This window comes from Melopsittacus undulatus, chromosome 3, assembly GCF_012275295.1.
Source record: "Melopsittacus undulatus isolate bMelUnd1 chromosome 3, bMelUnd1.mat.Z, whole genome shotgun sequence".
Taxonomy (NCBI): Eukaryota; Metazoa; Chordata; class Aves; order Psittaciformes; family Psittaculidae; genus Melopsittacus; species Melopsittacus undulatus.
This window is the reverse complement of record NC_047529.1, coordinates 79102254-79122239: the sequence shown is the minus strand read 5'-3', so window position 1 is coordinate 79122239 and position 19986 is coordinate 79102254. Positions and strand designations below refer to the sequence as shown.

Below are 19986 nucleotides of genomic sequence, written 5' to 3'. Positions count from 1 at the left end.
TAATTTTGTACGTAATTTGTCTAGAATAGAATGATTAAAATATCTTGGGAGGAGGGAATAATTTTCTTTGTTTTATGTGTTTATTATTAGTTGTTAGAACCTTTACTGTTTTTTGAAGGAAGTGGTAGAAATTGATAGAACTGTAGCTTCTAAGAAAACATGGTCATACACACCAGTACCCAGCATTGTTAATATTCATGCAGTTTCAGTAGCATAGTTTTGCATTAATTTATTACACTGGGCTTCAGTGAATCAAAGTGAACAGTTAGGTGTCATTTTATTTTCCTAAACTTTATCTTTTTATTTGAGAGATATAGGTGAGTTTGCTAGAAATTGAATGAATTTTGGAAAATGAAAGCAAGTTATTTTTTCCCTCTTGAAGGTCAGACTCTGTCAGACTTATTTGCAAAAATATAATGTGCTACTGTGAGCGGCAGCATATGTTCTCAAAGACAGGCTAACTCAGCCTAAGAATCTGGTTGCAGAATCTGGTCCAAAAAAACAGATGATGATTACACTTTTTGCAAATGATTAATCGGTTTTGGGGAGCAGATGGAATAAACACTGGTGAAATGCTAGGTAACAGTTATGTCAGACTGTCCAGTACAGTGTTAACTGAATTGGTGCAAACAAAATGCATTTTAGTGCAACCAAATACAAAACCTCTAGGAAGAGGGAATACATGTCAGAGTATAAAGATCCTGAATGATTACCAGTGACTAAGAGTGAGACTGACTTTGTGCTAGATTAAAGGGATCTTTTTACATGAATGTCCGGTGTAAACCTGTGGTGAAAAGTGTGTAACTGACCTTTGGTGTGTAAACAGTGGAGTAGTGAGTTTGTGAAGCTGAAATGTACAGATAGAAAATGCACTATAGTCTGGGTATTTTACTTTAGGAGAAATAAAAGCAAGAATCACCTGGAACTAGAAGCTGAACTATGGAATTAATGTTATTGTATTTTTAAACAGTCAGTTGAGGGAGACACTTAAAAATACAATTAACATACTATTAAAGTTCAGCTGCTGGGGCAAATATGTAAGTCCAGCACTGGATTCCCCATTTCCTGACATTTTTAATGAAGGATGGGTGTCTCCCTTGAAGATGTGTTTTAACCATATGCAGCTGATGAGGCTTAATGCAGCAGTAGTTAAGTGAGTATATGATCTTGGATATGCAGGATGTTTATCTGCATAGAGTGTTATGGAAATGATTTAATGGCCCTTCCAGTCATAATTCTGTAAACAACATCTGATATGGTAGTAAGAAATGTGTATCAAAGCAATTCCTAAGATTATCTTCTGTTAGCAGGCATAGTACTGTTGCAATTATACTGATAAAAGCTTTAATTTTTAAAAAAAATCATTTTTCCAAGGTTGCATTTATAAAGTTATTACTCTCACAGTTTTAAATATTAGGTCTTTATTCTTGTATTTTGGCACAAATTCAATCACAGATAGTCTGTTAAAAGTAATCTGAATAGGTGTTCAATGTCTGAAAAATATTTGAATATCTACTAAGGGGGTTTAAGAATATGTTATTTTAAAAATATTGTAATGCATATATCTTCAATTTGCTTTATTCGTTTGGCTTATCTCGTTGGTATCAGTTGGATTATGGGACGAAAGAGAGCACGGGACAGTGTAGTCTGGCAATGAATAGATTGATGCGGGAGACTGGAAGATGTCTAAGTACAAAAATGTTGAGTTACTGGAACAACCTACCAGTAGGAGTGGTAAAGACAAAAATTCTCAAACTTAAAAGCCCTAACAAAACTTAAAATGGATCATGGTCAGTTTATTATATGGCTCCCTGCTCCTATATAATACGTAATGTAACCTAAGAGCCAGAAAAACTCCTCTGCAACTCTCATTTAGCTTTCTGTATAATAGAATGGTGCTATGGCTTGTAAGACTGAAGTATTTGTGTTGCATGATCCTGTTGTGCTCCGGATTTGAGAGGCAGATGTTGCACTCAGTGATATAAGTGGCTGGGACATCAAATTATCAGTGTAGGTTGGAGCCTAAATTACAATATGTTAATATTTGGATAAAAACTTGTAAAAATTCTCAGTCACAAATCTCAAAATTTACTGTATGTGATAAAACTTTTTATGTCACTTGATTTTGTTAATAAATATTCAAAGTCATGTTCACTCTAGGCACATATACATTAATTCTGAAGCTATATTTTATGTCATTCAAATAGTGTTTCCTTTTTGGAAAAGCTTTGTCTCTTATTGCAGTGTGATGACAGGCCTCTATATCTAGCTGAAGATCATAACAATATATAAAGAAAAGAATGATTTTGTAAAGAATTAACTCTCCCTTACCCTCCCAATCTCTTCCTTTCTGGAGTCCCTAAATCATGGGACATCAGAATCTGAGAAAAAAAGAAGGGGCCTATTTAATTTATATTGTGCTGCCTTTAATTTGACCCCTTTTATCTCTGACCTTGTGGCTGTTTTTATAGAGAGCCAAACTAAAATACCTTTCTCTTGTCTTACAATGTCTGTATCTTACAGTGAAAGGGAGAAGACATAGTGCTAGTTATGTTGTTAATTCTCCTCAAATTTAACTTGTATTTTTTCTTGATTATTTTTATAGTATTTTTGTTTGTTTTATAAAATGATAACTAATAGTTAATTATTATTACAGAAAATCTTGTACTCATGGATATTACAGAAAATTAATGGCAAGGTTTGTTTTGTTTTTAACTATTACGTTTGAGTTCTGGTCATTTCTGGTTATTTTCTTGTGATTCTTTGGGAAAAGCCAAGAAGCCTTTCAGTAGGATAATCTATGTCAGTATATTCCTAAAAACAGCAAAGATTAATCCTTTTTGTTCTGCCAGTATGTGATATTCCTGTGTCATACCATTGAGTTTGCACTTCTTAGATCTAAAGTAAAATCATGCCTGTACTTCAGGCTCTCTGCAGCCTGTGTTTGTTGCTGCTTCCAAATTTAGCCAGAAAAATCAGGTAAAAATGGGCTAGCACCTACCAGTTACCTGATGAGGGAGTTGTCTGTCAGTCTGTAGTGAGTGTCAGAGGCAGAGCAAATCAGTGTATAAACAGAAATGCTGCATGAAAAATCATTCATTGCTCCCTGAGTTTTAGTGGCTGGTTTGTAAGAAACTCCTAGTACCTCAGGTTCTAGGTTTAGGTTAATACAATAAAGTATTTATTTAGCTTTAGGTCCAATTGTCATTCTGAAATTGACTTTAAGAATTTTAAACTTGCTTCCAATGAATATGATCACAGCTTTAATTTTTAATGCTTGTTAAAATTCAGATATATTGCAAATGTAGATTGATTCCTTCTCCTGCTGTAAGTCATAAATCCCTCAGTCCAAAACCCAGTGACATAACTCAATATGTAATTTTTTACCTTGTTTGATTCATTATGAATCTTTCTAGTTGTTCATGTTGAGTTCTTAACAAAGAGTTTTTTTACAAATGTTAAAATTAAAATAATGTTACAATGAATGCAAAGTTGAAAAATAAGTTTTCTTTTTTTTATGTAGTATGAGTTATTCCATGAGATGAGGAAGTACTATGCAAGGTAGTGTTTTAGGGAGGTTTTCTGGCTTTGTTTTATAGGGGTTTTTAAAGCTGGGTTTTTTAATTTTATTTTTTCTCTAAAGCATCAAGCTGTTCTGAGGTCCTCTTCTGAACAATTAAAGTGTCCAGGCAGTTTCTTAAACACTTGGAGTGTTCCTGTTTTCAGAGGCTGTGCTGGTATCTCTGAAAATTTTGTAGCAATAGCTGACTGTAATGAAAGACAGGGAAACACAGAGTTGTACTATCTTATGGAAATGTTGAAAAGATAAACCTGTTAAAAGTTCTGAGATACTTCCACATTACAATTATGAGGGACTTGTACAGTACAGTTTTGTTGTTTCTGAAGCTCTTCTTAGAGAATGTGCTGATGTGGATGGATCCTGCTGCACGTGTGCTTGAGTTGAGGAGCATGTTTTCTGTGCCTCTTTGTGACTCTGAATAAGGCCAGGCACCATTGGAAAAGGGCAAAGGGGCTGTTATGCTTTCTCATTATTCTCCTTTCTTCCAAGGCAGGGAGATGGTACTCACCCCCTCTCTCTGAGCTTCCTTTTCAATGTTTTCTATTTATTGAAGAAAACTTCTTCACTTCTTTAACAGTTGATTTTTCACCTCAACCACAGATCAAGGAAATGCTTCATATACCAAGTCGTTGCCATGTGGATCTGAAGCCTGTGCCTAAACCACATGTTTGTTCAGGTAGCCCATGTGGATGGGGTTTATTTAATCTAATCTAAACACCTAGGTCTTTATTCAGTTTTCTACTCCTTAGGCGCCATTTGAAGGCCATGAAGTCAGATGGGTCAAGTGGATATTGACACAGGACTTACTGTGTAGCTATACCTTTTTGGAGTAGGAGCTGGATGTCAGTCAGGGTCATCACTTAGAACACCTCAGTTGGCCTACAGCATGGACAATGGCATCAAACCCTTACAGGAGTTCCCTTTATAGTCTGTGGAGGCACAAAAAGAAACACACATTATACCTTTCTAAGGTATCCAATTTAAATAGTTCAGGTGCATTAGGCTCTGAAAGTACAAGTTTCTCTTTCTATAGTATAAAAGATGGCTAAAGTGACTCATTCTGGTATAGATATCTACTGGATGAAGATAGATGCCCAGTGATGTCCAAGTTTCGCGAAATTAATCCCACCCTTACATCTCCTGTTTCTAAAGAGTCAAGTGGTCACCATCTGTAATCTCCCTTCAAACAGATACTGCAATATATCCGTTTAGAGGAAGACATGGAATTGACTCTGTTTCATTGGCCTTGATCACTCTTGCTCTAAGGCTATTGAAACGACAAACACTGCTGGCCATATCTGCTCTGATAATGCATTTGTTGTTGGCATCACTTCCTTCAGCAACTGCAAAGTGAACATCAAATGTCAGCATTTTTATTAAATTAACAAGAAAGGCTGATCAGAGCTAAGGCATAGCTCCAAACAAAGATAGGGGAGAAGAGTCCTGCAACTGAAGTGCATCCAGTTCTTCTAACAAATGGAAATTTAGGTAATTTTCGTAATTTGATATTGTTGACCATGAAACACTGAAACTAATCCTGAGCACCCTAGTCTGTTTGCGGGGAGTTTTCTGTTATCTCTTCAGGCATCAGAACTCAGATTAGAGTGGAGATGCTGTCCTTCACCATTCTTATTTAAACTGCTGATTTCATTGCATTCATTATGGGGGTTGTTTGTAAACTTTGCTGTACAGGGAGAAGTCACATCCGAGGTTGTACACTATCCCTGTCTATTTGGGTGGCCTTTTCTGTGAATTGCAAAAGGTCATAACTTACTGCATCTCAAGGAACCCTAATCAATGCAACACTGGGCAGGGCAAGGCAAGGCACTTCTGCTTTTCTACCAAACTTGGATTACAGTTGCTTGGAGGGTTCCTACATCATCTGGCTCAAGATATTTCTTCTTCTGGTATGCATCTAGGAATATCTGAAGTACTGCTTGCCAAATTTATCTTACCACATACTTACAGCAGTACCTGTTAAGAGACAAGATCATCAATTTGTATACTAATCTTCTTCCTTGATAAGATATTGATAACAATATTGGATTTAGAAGTGATCTGGGCATTTTATTTTAACCTTCTTCTAGTCCTCAGAAAACACAGGGCTTAAATGTAACTGTCTAAATACAAATCCTGTTTGATAGATATACATAACAATTGCAGTGGTCTTCCAATTATTGCAGTGATAGTGTTAACTACTGACACAATATCCAAATCCAACATCTATGTAAATAAGATGACTCCCTTTTCCTCAGTGCATGGAAGCCATTATTAAAAATAAAAATTAACAGTAAATGTTGAAAGCCATAATTAACTAAAAGGACTTCTTACACAAGCAACTGGTGACTAACTGCTACCAGCGATGCATGTAAACACTTCACATCCAGTGGGTGGAATTTCAGTCTGCAGCTATTCAGTCTACAATGCTTCAAGAGTGCAGTCTCTCTTGAATGGGACAACATGGGTGGAATTTGTGGCATTCTGTTTTCATGTGCTCCTCCCACAGAGTTGCCAATTGTCAAAACCTTCAGAACCCATGCAAATAAGGAAGCTGCTTTTAAGCAATTTCCTAGGGAAAAGCTTTATTTCGGCTTAGATTTTTTTTTTTTTCAGAGTCTCATCAACTTGTAGTGCAAATGTCCAATTTGATTGCTACTTCTAGTCTTCCCTTCCTCTTATTTTATTACTTGCTGTCATGCAGAAACACTGCTTTGGTCACTGCAGCCTACTTCAGTACCGATTTGCTCTACTGGGACATGACTATGGAAAACTTTCTAGGATGCTACAAAGGGGCATCCTAGGTAGGGGTAGGGAAATTTACTGCAACACAGGAAAAGTCTCAGCTCATGCCAAATAAAAGGAGTTAGAAAGATGCTGTGCATCAAGCAGCAGCTGCAGAAGAAGATGCAGGATAAAATTTAGAACCCAAATCTTAAACCACAAGACTGGAAACTCGTAATATGCTTTTGAGATAGCCTCCACTGTGGTTTTTACAAATAGCCCTGTTAAAATTGGAATATGTAATACCTACAGCTTTCTTTCTATTTAACTTTTTCTTTTCTTTTTTTTCTTTTTTTTTCAGTTTTAATATAGTTAAGGTTTATGAGACAAGATCTATTATTTCATAAATCCATTAAATATTCCAGGTTTTAGAAGCTTACCTTTTCTCTTCAAGTTGATCTGTAAACAGACAGAAGCTTAGAAGCTGCTGACTCTAAAATCATCATTTAATTTCACTGTTGAAGACAAGTACTATAAAATCGGATCTTTGGCAAAAATAAAATGTCACATAATACTTTGTCATCTGTGTTTTCAGTTTATAAAGCTGGTAAACATTTTTAGAACGTTTATTTTGCTCAGCTATCTTGATCAAGCAGCAACTAGTTATTTTTTAATGACATGTATCAGCTAGCGTCTAAAGAAAATGAATTCAAATAAGTGTTCCCTGCTTTTGCTATTAGTTACAACTTGGACTTGACAGCAAGGTCCCTGTTTCAAGCTGCATACCAAATAATCCTTGTATCCAGGAAGCTGTAGCTGTGCAAAGCACAGCATGGCTGAGAGTGTGCACCAAATCTAGATATCTTTGGAGAGCTAAGATGTCAAAGAAGAGCTTTATTTGCTTTCATTCTGCAGTATAATGATACTCCTCCTTCAGTCATATTGATAAACACAAACAAGAAAAGATGTGTATGTTTCCAACATATGAGCCACTGTAGCACATTTATTACCTGAAATAGTTTTGCATGGTTTGGATTATTTCAAATGTTAGCGTTGAAAAGTATTTATAGCTTTGTCTTGCCATGCTGTGAGAAATATAATCCTAATTTTCATCTACAAAAGTATCAATAAGAGAAAAAGCGTGACAGTTCTGAAAATGGTGGTTTAGCGTAATATTAAATACCTGAGAACACTCTAATTAGGTTCATGGAGAAAGGTGGCAAGATAGTAATCCATATAAAACAACACAGCTGAATGTTTTAATGGCAAAAATACCAGCACAATTGTAAAAGGCATGTATTAAGAATGCCTACCAGGCATATTGCAGCTGGAGTCAAACTTGCTAAAGCATGTTGCACATCAATAAGTTACGACTATTTCTTCTTGGTTCAAAAAATAATAAAAAAACCCAAACAAACCCAAAACCAAACAAAAAGTGGAAATAAATCTGATTCTAGTGAGAAATTTTTAAAAACCTCAAAAAGCAAAACTCCACTTTATTTACGCACAGTTCTAGTAACACTACTTATTGCTAGGTCTGCCTAGTTTCCTCTCTTTTTTAGCTACTTGCATTGTTCAGCTTTGGCTCACATTTTCACTGTTAGGTGATCGTCTCAGGTAAATTTTTTGACAACATTTTGACAAAAAGGGTCACAACTTTCTAAGTATCCTGAAGGGAAAAGAATATTTTGCTATACCCATGCAAAAAAAAAAAAAAAACAACAAACCCAACAACAGACCCTCGCAAACACCTTTTCCATATGACAGCCAAAACACCTTTGCTATTCATGGTGGGGCATTTTGTTGCATTTGATAGCTGAATTATATAAGATTTCATGTGCCATGCATGTTCCATCCTCTCCTAGTGATTATATATTGACTTGATTATAAAAGCATCCTTCTTTGACAAAATATGTGAGATTGCTTCATTGCACAGCTGCACAGCTTTTCAACAAGACTTCCTCTGCAATTATTACTGTGGGCTGAGGCAAGTTACTGATAGATGAGAATCACAGAGTGATGCAAGTTTGAAGGGGCCTCTGTAAATTATCTGTTCAACATCCTCATCAAAGCAGGCCTAACTTCAAAGTTAGATCAGGTTACTCATGCTCTTATCTAGTTGTGTTTTGTAGATACCAAGGAATGGAGACTTCATATCCACACAGGACAATCTGCTACAGTGCTGAACCACTCTCACTGTTAAAAACTTTTTCCTAATGCATAATCACAGCATTCTTTGCCCAAAGTGTGTCAGATGTCTCTTGTCCTTTCACTGCGTGTCTCAAGAAACATCTGCCTCTGTCTCTTTAAAGTCTCCAATTATGAAGTTGAAGACAGAAATAAAATCCTGCCTTGGTCTTCTTTTCAGAAGAATAAACAAATTCAGTTCTCCCAGCATGTCCTCATGTCTTTTGTTCCAGCCCTCTCCTCATCTTGGTGGCTGTCCACTGGACTTACTTCAGTTTGTCGCAGACTCTCTTTGCTTGGAAGCCCCAGACTGGAAGCAGTCTTACAAGGAGAGGAGAACAAGCACTGCCCTCAGCCTCCTGTCTATGTTTTTATTAGTACAGCCCACGATGTGTTTGGCTTTCCTTGCTTCCAGGGCACACTATTGACTCCTGTTCAACTGTCAACCAGCACACACAGATCATCCTCTGCAGAGCTGCTGTCCAGCCCCATCTGTATTTCTTCAGGGAGCTGTTCCATCCCAGGTGCATGGTTCTGCATTTTCCAGTGTTGAACTTGATGAGATTCCTATTGGGTCACTTCTCCAGCCTGAGGAGGTCCCTCTGATTGGCAGCTTTGCTTTGCAGCATATCTAGCATTCTGCATATCCCCATCCCCTCCCAATTTGGTATTGCTCATTAACTTGCTAGGGGTGCAATTTGTTCCGTCATCGCTGTTGATAATTAAATATTCCCCTTGGCATTGATTGCGCAGGAGTGCTACTAGTACCTAGGCAAATCTGAACTGCTAATAAAACCCGTTGAGACTAGCAGTCCAGTCATTTTCCATTCAACTTATAGTTTGCCTGTACAACTCATATCACACTACACTGGGAATGAGAAAAATGGTCTCTCTTCTACTTCTAGGATCCTGCTTCTTCTGTGTTAGTTCTAAAGAGTTTGTCAAAAATCACACCAGCAAACCTTTATTAAAAACTAAGCTGGCAGAACAGGAATATAGAACTAGAAGTAAATAAAGGTGGTCTTGTTGAAGAACAGAATGGGCCCGGTGAAGGAACCTGGTGAATCGGATAAGGCAGATACTTCGAATGAAGGTGCTGCAACAGGCTTTTGTGAACTGGCAGACAGAACAAGAATGAAGAGGGAGTGATCTAATATGAGAAAATAGATACCAGCAGGTCAAAGGAGGTGATCCTGCCTCTCTACTCTGCTCTCGTGAGACCTCGCTTGGAGTATTGTGTGCAGTTCTGGTGTCCTCAACATAAAAAGGCCATGGAACTGTTGGAACAAGTCCAGAGGAGGCCACAAGGATGATCAGGGGACTGGAGCACCTCCCATATGAAGACAGGCTGAGAAAGTTGGGGCTGTCCAGCCTGGAGAAGAGAAGGCTGTGTGGAGACCTCATAGCAGCCTTCCAGTGTCTGAAGGGGGCCTACAGGGATGCTGGGGAGGGACTGTTCATTAGGGACTGTAGTGACAGGACAAGGGGTAATGGGTTGAAACTTAAACAGGGGAGTTTTAGATTGAATATAAGGAAGAAATTCTTTACTGTTAGGGTGGTGAGGTACTGGAATGGGTTGCCCAGGGAGGCTGTGAATGCTCCATCTCTGGCAGTGTTCAAGGCCAGGTTGGACAGAGCCTTGGGTGATATGGTTTAGTGTGAGGTGTCCCTGCCCATGGCAGGAGGTTGGAACTAGATGATCTTAAGGTCCTTCCCAATCCTAACTATTCTATGATTCTATGATATTGTATAAGACCTAGAAGATTTTGTGGTGGACCAGAAAGGTAAATATTAAGGAGAAACTCCAGAAGTTTGAACTGGAGATAAATGTGGAATTTATAGGTACTCAGGGGCTGAGACTTGGACTGGGGCAGGGGCTATGTACAGGACTGAAACAGAGCAAGTACATGTTGTAGAGCACCAGGAAAAAAGAAGGCTGACAGGGAGAAGCAGGATATATAGAGATGAGCCTATGTAGAACAAGCTTCCCCCCAGTAGATGTATGCAACTCTTACATTTTATTCCTGTCTATTACAGATTTACCCGTAAGGTAATGGATTAGCCCCAGCTGTTGGCTCGTTCCGGGGTAGAAGAGGTTGGTAGAGTAGGTATGAGCTCCCAACCCTTCTGAAACACTGCCACTCAGAAGGACACAGAGATCCTGGTTTGGGTGTTTGTTTAATTTCTTTAAGGCCTTCATATTTCTAATGCACCTAGAGAAAATATAACGTTTCATCAATAAGATCATAACATCAGCCTTCCCAAAGGTGGAACATGCCATAATTAATTTATGTGCATATGTCTTTTTCTGCTTGTGTCCTAACATGTGAAATGAAGATATTACTGCTTTACCACACAGTACCACTATGAATAAACATTCATTGGTGTCTGTGAAGCACCCAGCTGTTACAATGAAGAATGCTACTGAAAATCACATGTGAAAAATAGGTTGTTTTTCAGAGCAGGCTCGAATAAGAAAGAAGACATGAGGCTACATATGAGCAAGGGTGAAAACATCCAAAATATTGAGTAGGTGCTCAGTCAGTGAGTATGATTTTGGAAACTGACACTGGTATTAATAAACACAGTATCTGAAATGGAAAAAAATGGTTTACAGGCTTGTTAAACACACATACCCAGCATTTTTATTTCAGAAAAAATACAACATAAATATATTTTTATTTCAGTCCTTTTATGGAATTGTATGTTCAGCTGCTTTGCATTTATTTATTTCATAGGTAGATAAAGGATAACTGCACAGAAGCAAGGAGTTAATGCACTGGTTTTTCATGTATTTAGTTTGCTTCTGACATTAACTCTGAGACATGACCCTTAGTTCATTGTACTCCTTACTTAAGATGAAGGATTTTGCTGGTTTTATTTCAGCAAAGCACCAAAGATCTTAATCTTCAGAGTCAGACATGTGTTTCAGTATAAAAATCAGTACATAAGCAAATATTAAATGCTGTCTGTACCCCTTTTCTATCAATAATACTGAAGAAAATTACACAGGCCAAGACTGCCTTTCCCAAAAGATCTGGAATGTCACTGTATGTCTAGCACCAGATTCTTTATTATTTATTAAATGGCAACTTTAGGTATTAATAGCTTCAAGCTGTTTTCATGTATGACCCATTTTATGACTCATACATGCCTTGTTGCCTCTCTAATTCACTTTATTGTCAACAAATGTGGATCTGCCTGGAAATGGCAAGCAACCTGAAAACTGCATTGCCCAAGAGACTGGCCCTGCTTCTGCACTGTTCCTCCAGGTTGTACTAGAACTGACACCCAGAGAACCAGAGCAAAGTAAGTTGTCTTGTTTATTACAGGGGAGATATGGTAAGAAATAAGTGAGAACAAGTCTCCAGCACCCCACTTAATGACTTCTGACAGGAGCCGTGTTTAAGTCACATAACAGTCTAAAATGAATGGAGCAGATTTGATACCAGAACATCTCCTTTTCCTAGGGAAATTCCTCAGGTCTGTGTCTTCTGGTGACTTGGTCCTTTTCTGATGATATCAATGGTGAATTTTAAAAAAAGTCTGTCTCCTTTTGTTTTTTGCATCTGCACACATATTTATTAAGGGTTTAGTTGAATTCCATCTGAGAAGTTCAGAAAAGTATCTCTTGTCTCCCTAAACAAAAGAGAGCCCAAACCATTTCTTAGAAGGTGCTTTAAATAGGAATCAAATCTAAACCAAAACCTACTTGCAGATACCTATTAATACGTTGTAAGTTCAACTAAGAGTTGATGTCTGTTTTGTTTGGTGGATATTTGTGGGTCTCCAAAATTGCATCATACCAGAGATTGGATGCTCTTTATCTCTCTTTCCTGTATCTTTTTCTCATCCACTGAGCCACTAGCATGTGCAGCAGTAACCTTTCTCTTATGCACCATGATGCAGAGTTGCAGGTACTTACTGTTTTGGAGCTTGCTGCTGTCTGTATGCTTGCACAGTTCAATTCCTGCAGGATGTGTGCTCCAGAGTGTGGAGCTGGAGAAGAGCTGAGCTCTTGGGTAGGAATGGAAAAGCTTTTCCACATTTTAGTAGCAAGTGAAGACAGGAATTGAGACTGTATCTCATGCGGCAATTTGTACTGGGATTTGTGAAGCAATGGTGAGGCTGGAGTGTGATGACACAATTACTACATCTTCAGCAGATTCTCTTTCTATTTTGCATTTTATACATTGCAAGATAATCTGATTGAAACTGGTTTTGGATTCTTTATTTCACAACAGACTTGTGTTGCTTAGAATTATTTAGCTCTGTGATCTGTAAATCTATATAAATACATATGTGAAATCAAGTGACTATGGTTTCAAGTTTGGCTATCTATTTGGCTACATGCTTGAGTTAAAAAATAAGTACCAGAGATGCTAGATGGAGCTATGTGAAGAAAGACAGTACAATTTTAAAACTGTTATTGATATTTAAAAATATTTTTATTAAAATTTGAACAAAATTTAAACCAAAACAGAAGTAAATCAAATAACAGAGGCCTTTTGACCTATTTGCCTTACAGAATACTTTTGATATACTTTTGATACGTGGTTTGTTTGAAAATCAAGCATTAATTTGGTCATATTTATACCACAGTAAGCCTAAACAAGAGCCTGGTGCTGTAACCTGCTGTTCATTCAGATAATGTTCTGGAAGAGTTATGTCTGAAATAGAGTGTCGGAAACTTTTGGGATCACTTTGGTGTGAGGAAAAGCAAAACCTCTTAGGTTATTTTCAAGAAAGGTGAGTCATAGCTGCTGGCTTCTACTCAGTGCTAATGCCAGGAGGGACTGTCTGTGATCAAATCCTGCCAGCCTTCCTGGAGTGGGATAAGGAGGGTTGTGCTGCAGTCAGCTACCAGCCTCAGCTCCACTGAGCTGATGCTTTCCTGTTGAGGTTTGGCTGGACAATGGTAGGTTTGTTGTGTAACATCCAGTTTCAACATTCAGCTATATGCAACAGAGAATGTTTTTTGCTAGAAATGAGTACATAGATTATTTTTCTACTATAGGTAGCTATTAAAGAATATTAGGCAACAAACAGAAGTTGAAGCCTGGGTGGGGTTTTTATTAACATCATTTATAAGAAGTGTACATATCTGGTTCCTTGTGTCTAGTGCACTGGTATTATATGTGCTCCGTATGAACAGGTCATAATATGTTTTTAAATGTCACGTTTTAATGACAGAAGTGCAGCTTCTGTGTCCATATTACTGTACATTTAATTCTGCATGAATTTGTCTATTTAATAGACTTTTTCTTTCCTTTGGAATTTATAGGGCAGGGAACAATTGCAGTCTACGGAAAATAAAAAACAAGAAGGCTACTAAGGTCCTATATTATGGCACCTTTGAAGTATGTCAGCTTATTGTCTGTTGCTGTGAGGAATAAGAAATGACACAAATAGATAAGGTGGATTTGTCAAATCAAAAGGCAACTTCTTAAGGTCTTGAACCAACGTTATTACCAACACAAAAAAAAACATAGATTTCTCACAAACCTAATTTCTCACACATTGCTGCACAAGTTACCCCCAAAACACGTCAACAAGCAGTTTTGCAAACACATATTATGTGCAATTTGCTGCATTTCCATTCATAAGCTGTGTTCTCTTTGTTTACTCTTGAGTACATAATCAGCATATACAAATTTATTTATGGATATTATCAGAATGAATAATTTAGATACTTTGAGATAGTGTAATTAGATAATTACACTATTAGATAATTTAGATAATGTAGATATGTAAAACTTAGTGTTTACTATTTGGTTACTACTGGTGATTGAGACACCTGTACAGGAAAGAAGACAGAAAGAAGATAGAGAAGAATGGAGAAAAGATCACAGTCCAGTTTTTTAATCTGCTATTTTAATGCTTTATACTGTTGCGATGTAACCAATACTCTGATCAACTGAAAGATGCCACTGAAAAAGATTTTTCCCCTGTCACATTTCTGGTCACAATTCCTGTGGCTGAATTAGTAAGCCAGTGTGACCACACAGCTGGGATCCTTCCTTCTTCACCCTGCATTATTTGGCCTCCTCCCCTGCCTCAAGTCTTGTGACTGTATGTTGAACAGCATTAATTTGCTACTCTGGGCCTAAGTGCCCATGGCCAGAAATGAAGGCAGAGCAAGACTGTTTGGTCTGGCAGCAGTTTGAAGTTACTACTTCTTGGACATAAAGAAAAATTACAGCCTTTACAGTCTTTAACGCAAAATTTCTAGAAGTGATGTCTAGGGATTACTTAGAGAGGTGCTGAACATTTACAGTTCTCCTTGAAGGAAAGGAGAGCTGTAGGAGCTAAGAAATCTAAAACTTTGAAAATCAATTTGGTGGTGGTGTCTTCAATGGTATCCTTTCAGGAAAAACCTTTCCAGGCTCTATTTCTCATTACTTTTGTTTTCTATTTCTTACACTTTCACTGTTCTGTTTCAAATTCCAATATGCTTATCACATAGTTTACTGTTCATTAATATACAAAGAATGAGCTGGCATGCAGAATTGAATTCAGCACTTTCCAGCTCTGCAGGTGATATGCAGCGCATCTTATGTGCAATGACTGCTCAGTATGATTTTCATTTTTTTAAGTTTTCAGACTGGTTGTTTGTGTGCATTCTGTCATGCTTTTGTCACCTTTCTGTAGTTTGGTAACACTCAGCCATGTGCTTTTGTCCCATCTGTAACACTCGTGCTTTTGAACATATGACTTTCAAGTCATATCTGAATTTTTGGGATGCATATTCCTTCGTCCGTCCACTGGCTAGGACTGGTGCCTCTGTCTTTTCAGCTGTCAATCAAGTGTTGCACCACAACATGCAGTGTACCAGTCTTAGACTGGCTTTTGTCTGCAGCTGATACTGCAGGCTTGCAAGGAAGTTAATCTGCTTGTATTACTGGGACTGTGGGTTACCCTGCTCTTGCAGGGGGGTTGGACTAGATGATCTTTCGAGGTCCCTTCCAGCCCTTGAGATTCTGTGATTCTGTGACTGTGCATGTCCCAAGTACTAGTTTGGTTTGATGAAACTGGCTGAAGCAAAAATGGGTCAGTATGATTAGAAACTTTTTTTCTTTTCACTGGGCACTCTTAGTCCAAGGACTACAGAGGCTATTTTCCTAGGGTTTACTATTATGGTGTAAGAACAAGGGGCTCTGGATAAACCACAGCTTCTTGGGGAAGTACACAAGCATTCTTACATGCAGGTGTCAGATTTTCCCAAGTGCCTAGTTCCTTCCCTGCTGACCATATTGTGTCTTTGGGCTTGAAACTCTGCCTAGCCTTTTTCCTATATTCCTGCCAGCAGCTGGCACAGAATGGCTTGTATGTGGTCTGGGTGGTAAACCCTTTGGGAAAATATTTTTGTCTCTTTGTGCTTTATATCAATTGGTTCAAGAGGTCTGTATACACTTTGAACTTAAAACACTACTTTAAGTAGTCACCAGGGTTTATATTCCTGTGGCTAGAACCCTCTGATTTCTTTGTTGGGACCATATGTGGCTGTAGCATTGTTTTGTTTCAAAAGTTTATTTTCAAATGCAGTGTACCCCTTAAAGTTATATTTTCAGTTTTGAATGCAATTTTAAAGAAAAATAGTCATTTGAAATGATAGATTGGAATTTCTGAAGCAATGTTATCTAAAGTATAATGTTGTGTTATACAGTCTGAATTTCTATTTAACATAAGACTTAGGTTGGTGTGAAGGAGAACATTTATATCTTTCAAGTGTTTTTCTTTAAGAATGTCTTGTTTAGTGTTGGTCATTAAAATATTACACTAGGAATTTAATGAATCATTGGGTAATTGGTTAAACTGCAGTCTTAATGCGTGCATCTGAAAAATTTGGAAAGAGGGCTAGCCCAAGATTAAAAGGAACTCATGAGCCCATAAAAGTCCAACAAAGGCATGGTGAAGGAAGATTTATGACTGATTCATGTGTTTTTGCTGGCATTTACCTTTAAAATAGTATGGAGGTAAGAGTAAGAATCTGACAGCACTTCCTGAAACACCCTTTTCCAATCTATTGAGTGCATTTAACCTTTTTCTGTCAGATGGTAGGATTGTGCTAGTTATTCTGAAGTTAGAAAAGAAATAAAAATGCCTAGTGACTGCATAATTCTCCAGAAAGTTCAGTAGGAACAACAATACCATGAGGAAAGGACCTTCAGGTGTGTTACATTCTCATATGAAAGAATTTTTTTTAAAAAAAGCCATATTTTAATTCTAAGACTCATATAAGAAATGCAATTGTACAATTTTTTCAGCTTAGTTTTGAGGCTTAGGAAACTTTGATGGAGACAGATATTCCTAAAAGTGTAGAAGCTGTAGAAGATAGATATACACCAAAGATTGTCAGCTGGAGCTGGCCTTTTGTTTTTCTTTTCATGCTTCCAGCTTTTCAAACATATTTTATTCTTCAGATTGTTTACACTAAAGTGAGATGTCCTGTGTCCATGGTCTCAGAGTGTTTGCCCACCAGGCCTTCAACTTTAACACACTTGTGGGCACAGCTGATTTCCAAACTCAGGCCCCTGTTTCAGAGTCATACAACCACACACCAACTTGGTATTGCTGCCAGAAAATCATATCTGTGTAGTGCCTAGAGGCACTTTGTCTGTCAGCAGCTTTTTAATCAATTTTGGCATGCTTTTAGACAGTGGATTAAGGTTTTTCCTCAGATTATATTTATAATATTATATATTTATATAAACTATAATATATTATGTGTAATTATATATAATATTATATATTTATATATTATATGTTCACACACCAGAGTCTGTGGGATTGCCTGAGTGAGAGAGATAGTGTCAGAGAGAGTGCACAGGCAAAACTGTGCCTGGCAGGAGGTAGAAATGAGCAGAGTAACCCTGAGCAAGTTGGCTGGTCATTATTTTGGATCCTGGGGAAATGGATCAAAATACTTACTTCACTGGTGTTGTTCCTTAAAGAGTAGGAGGATCATTCAGTGATCAGAGATTCAAAAGATGCATCAAAATAACAGAGAGAGCTGTAAATGAGCCACTTGAAATGTAAGTACGTAAGAGGTGCTGCTTACCAGAACAGAGTCTGAAACATTAAATATTTCTCAAATTCACTAAGGGTCAGTGCAGTGCCCAGCCTTTGGAAATAAAAAATGTAATGCACAAGTAAAATAATTGGGGAATTACTAAACAGGGAAACGGACTGCAGAATAAAAAAAGTTCTAAGGGTTAGAGAAGATCATAAGCTAAATATAAGTCAATAGAGTAATCTTTTGCAGAGAAGGCAAATTTTATTCTGTGATGAGATGAGCAGGTCAATATGCTGGTATAGAACAGACTGTTAAGGCCTATTTCAGAGATTTGTGCTCACTAAGGGGCAAGCAAAGTATGACAGCAGCAAGAGGATGTGAGAATTTCCTTCTGAAAGGAAGGCTGGAGGCTGAGAGGTGTAGAAGGAACCTTACAAAGGGAAAATTTGTACTAGGAGAGCAAGGGATGAATTGTTCTTTGGACTAACTGGAAATAGCTGAGGACAAATAAGCTTAATTTCCAGCAGAGAGTACTTAGGCTGGACATTAGGTACCGAAGCAGCAAAGAGTCCACAGAGACAGTAATTGCAAGTGTTATAACGGAAAGTTAAAGCAAGTTCTGGTTGGGCAGGTCTAGATAAATAGTCTTTTGAGCAACACTCTGTCCCTGCTTTACTAGATGCTAGTGATTGTGGAGTATGTATTTCTGTAGGTCTGTTTACATCATTCACATTGAGACTGCAAGGCAGATTGACTACTGGCAGAGCAGAAAGTTCTGCTCCTGCTTAACACTGCAGAACTGTGCCTGTGGATTTATCCATAGATTCTGTTTGCTTATTATAATGATTATTTGTTTCTTTGTTAATGTGTATTGCATAAAAAGAAATGTTTTGATGTTTAAATATCTGTCTGTTAAAACTTCTAAATGTTGTGATTTGTGCAAAAGGAAAATCCTACAGGAAATATTTTTTCCTTGAAAATTTTAAAAGAGGAATTTTCTTGCCTGAACTTTTACTATGCAGAGACTAGATTTCTGTGCTAATTTTTATAGTCTTAAAAATATTAATAAGAGAACAATGTTTTTTTCTTACTTTAGAAGTGAAATTCTGGTAAGAAATATTATGACATTTGTCTTGTATTATGGCTTGCGTGGCATCTCTCAATTAGTTTTTCAAAGATGTGCTTATGACCCCCATGGGCAAAAGTGTGCTGGCACACAGAACCTCAGGACTTCAATGGGAGTGGTTACTGTGGTGAAATCTTGCCTTATGAGAGGTGCAGTTGCATTCCAGAGGAGAAAAGATAGAAGTACAAATAATATAAAGCAACACATAAATAAAATTTTATACTTTTAAAGGCATTATAATGGAATATTTGTGTTGTTTCTCTGGGGTTTTTTTCTGGTTTTGTTGGGGTTTTTTTAACTTTATATTTTTTTAATTCTGTTTGGACTGCCTTGAAACAGATTTTCTTATTGATAGTTCATAGACTATAATGAGATGCTTACCAGAGGATTTCAGAAATGTTAAGTTCAGCCTTGGTAAAGAACGTATAATTTGTCTTTTAATGATTAATAAGTTATATGTGATCAACAAATGGCAATGCTAAGGTCCCTCAATCCTCCTTTAGTTACAAATTGCAGTATGCACTTGTGGAAATGGTGGGCAAGTCACAGGGAAGTAGGATGGTATATCAGGATTAACAGGAGCTAAGAAACAGGCACCGGAGGACAGGAGGTTGTCCTTTCTGGATAGAGGAGACTGAGACTGGAAGGAAAAGCCCAGAGGTGGAAGTGAGGGTATGAATGGGATGAGAGGAGATGGGTGGATCAAACAAGAGCACTTGATAATAGCTGTGGGAGGACAAAGCAGACATTCCCACTGACAGCAGTGGTAGCAGCCTCTGTGTATTTACTAGCTTTTGCTTTTTCTCATAAACCAGATTAGAATAAAGGACTCGTAGTGTCCCTGTTTACAGCTGTTAGCAGGTATCATTGATAATAGCCTTCTTCTGCTGCTCAGGAATGAGAGTGTTCTGTGATTCTGTGATCTCCAGACATCTCCTGCTGTGTTAAGGCAAATAATAAGAGTTGTACCAATGTGTCCCAGCCCTACTCTCTATGACTATAAATATGAGACAGAAAGATAATACTTTTGGTTTTTTAGATGTCTTCTTTAGAAAAAAAAATATATTATTTACAAAGTTGTATTTTCTATAAGCCCAAATTAAGGTGAGCTGTGCTAATCTTGTTTGGTCCCTTTCTGTCTTTGTGATTATTTTAATAATTATTTTTATAATTGTAAGTTAATCAGAAGTGGGCTGCTCTTTCAATATTATAAAATGATCAACTATGAAATGTGCCATTTCATACAGTGAAATATGTTCCTGTTTGTAAATTCTTATTTCTTACAGAGACCATAAGTTAATAAAAGGAATAAGGCAAAAATTTCAAGAAGTATTGTGTGAAGGCGGCTGATTGCTG

The 19986-nt window shown here is 37.5% G+C and overlaps 1 protein-coding gene across 1 annotated transcript in view; it reads left to right on the top strand.

The window, feature by feature from the left end:
- The window catches only part of ESR1 (estrogen receptor 1), a 162205-nt gene that overhangs the window by 49347 nt on the left and 92872 nt on the right, over nt 1-19986 (top strand). The gene's annotated exons all lie outside the window — the stretch shown is intronic.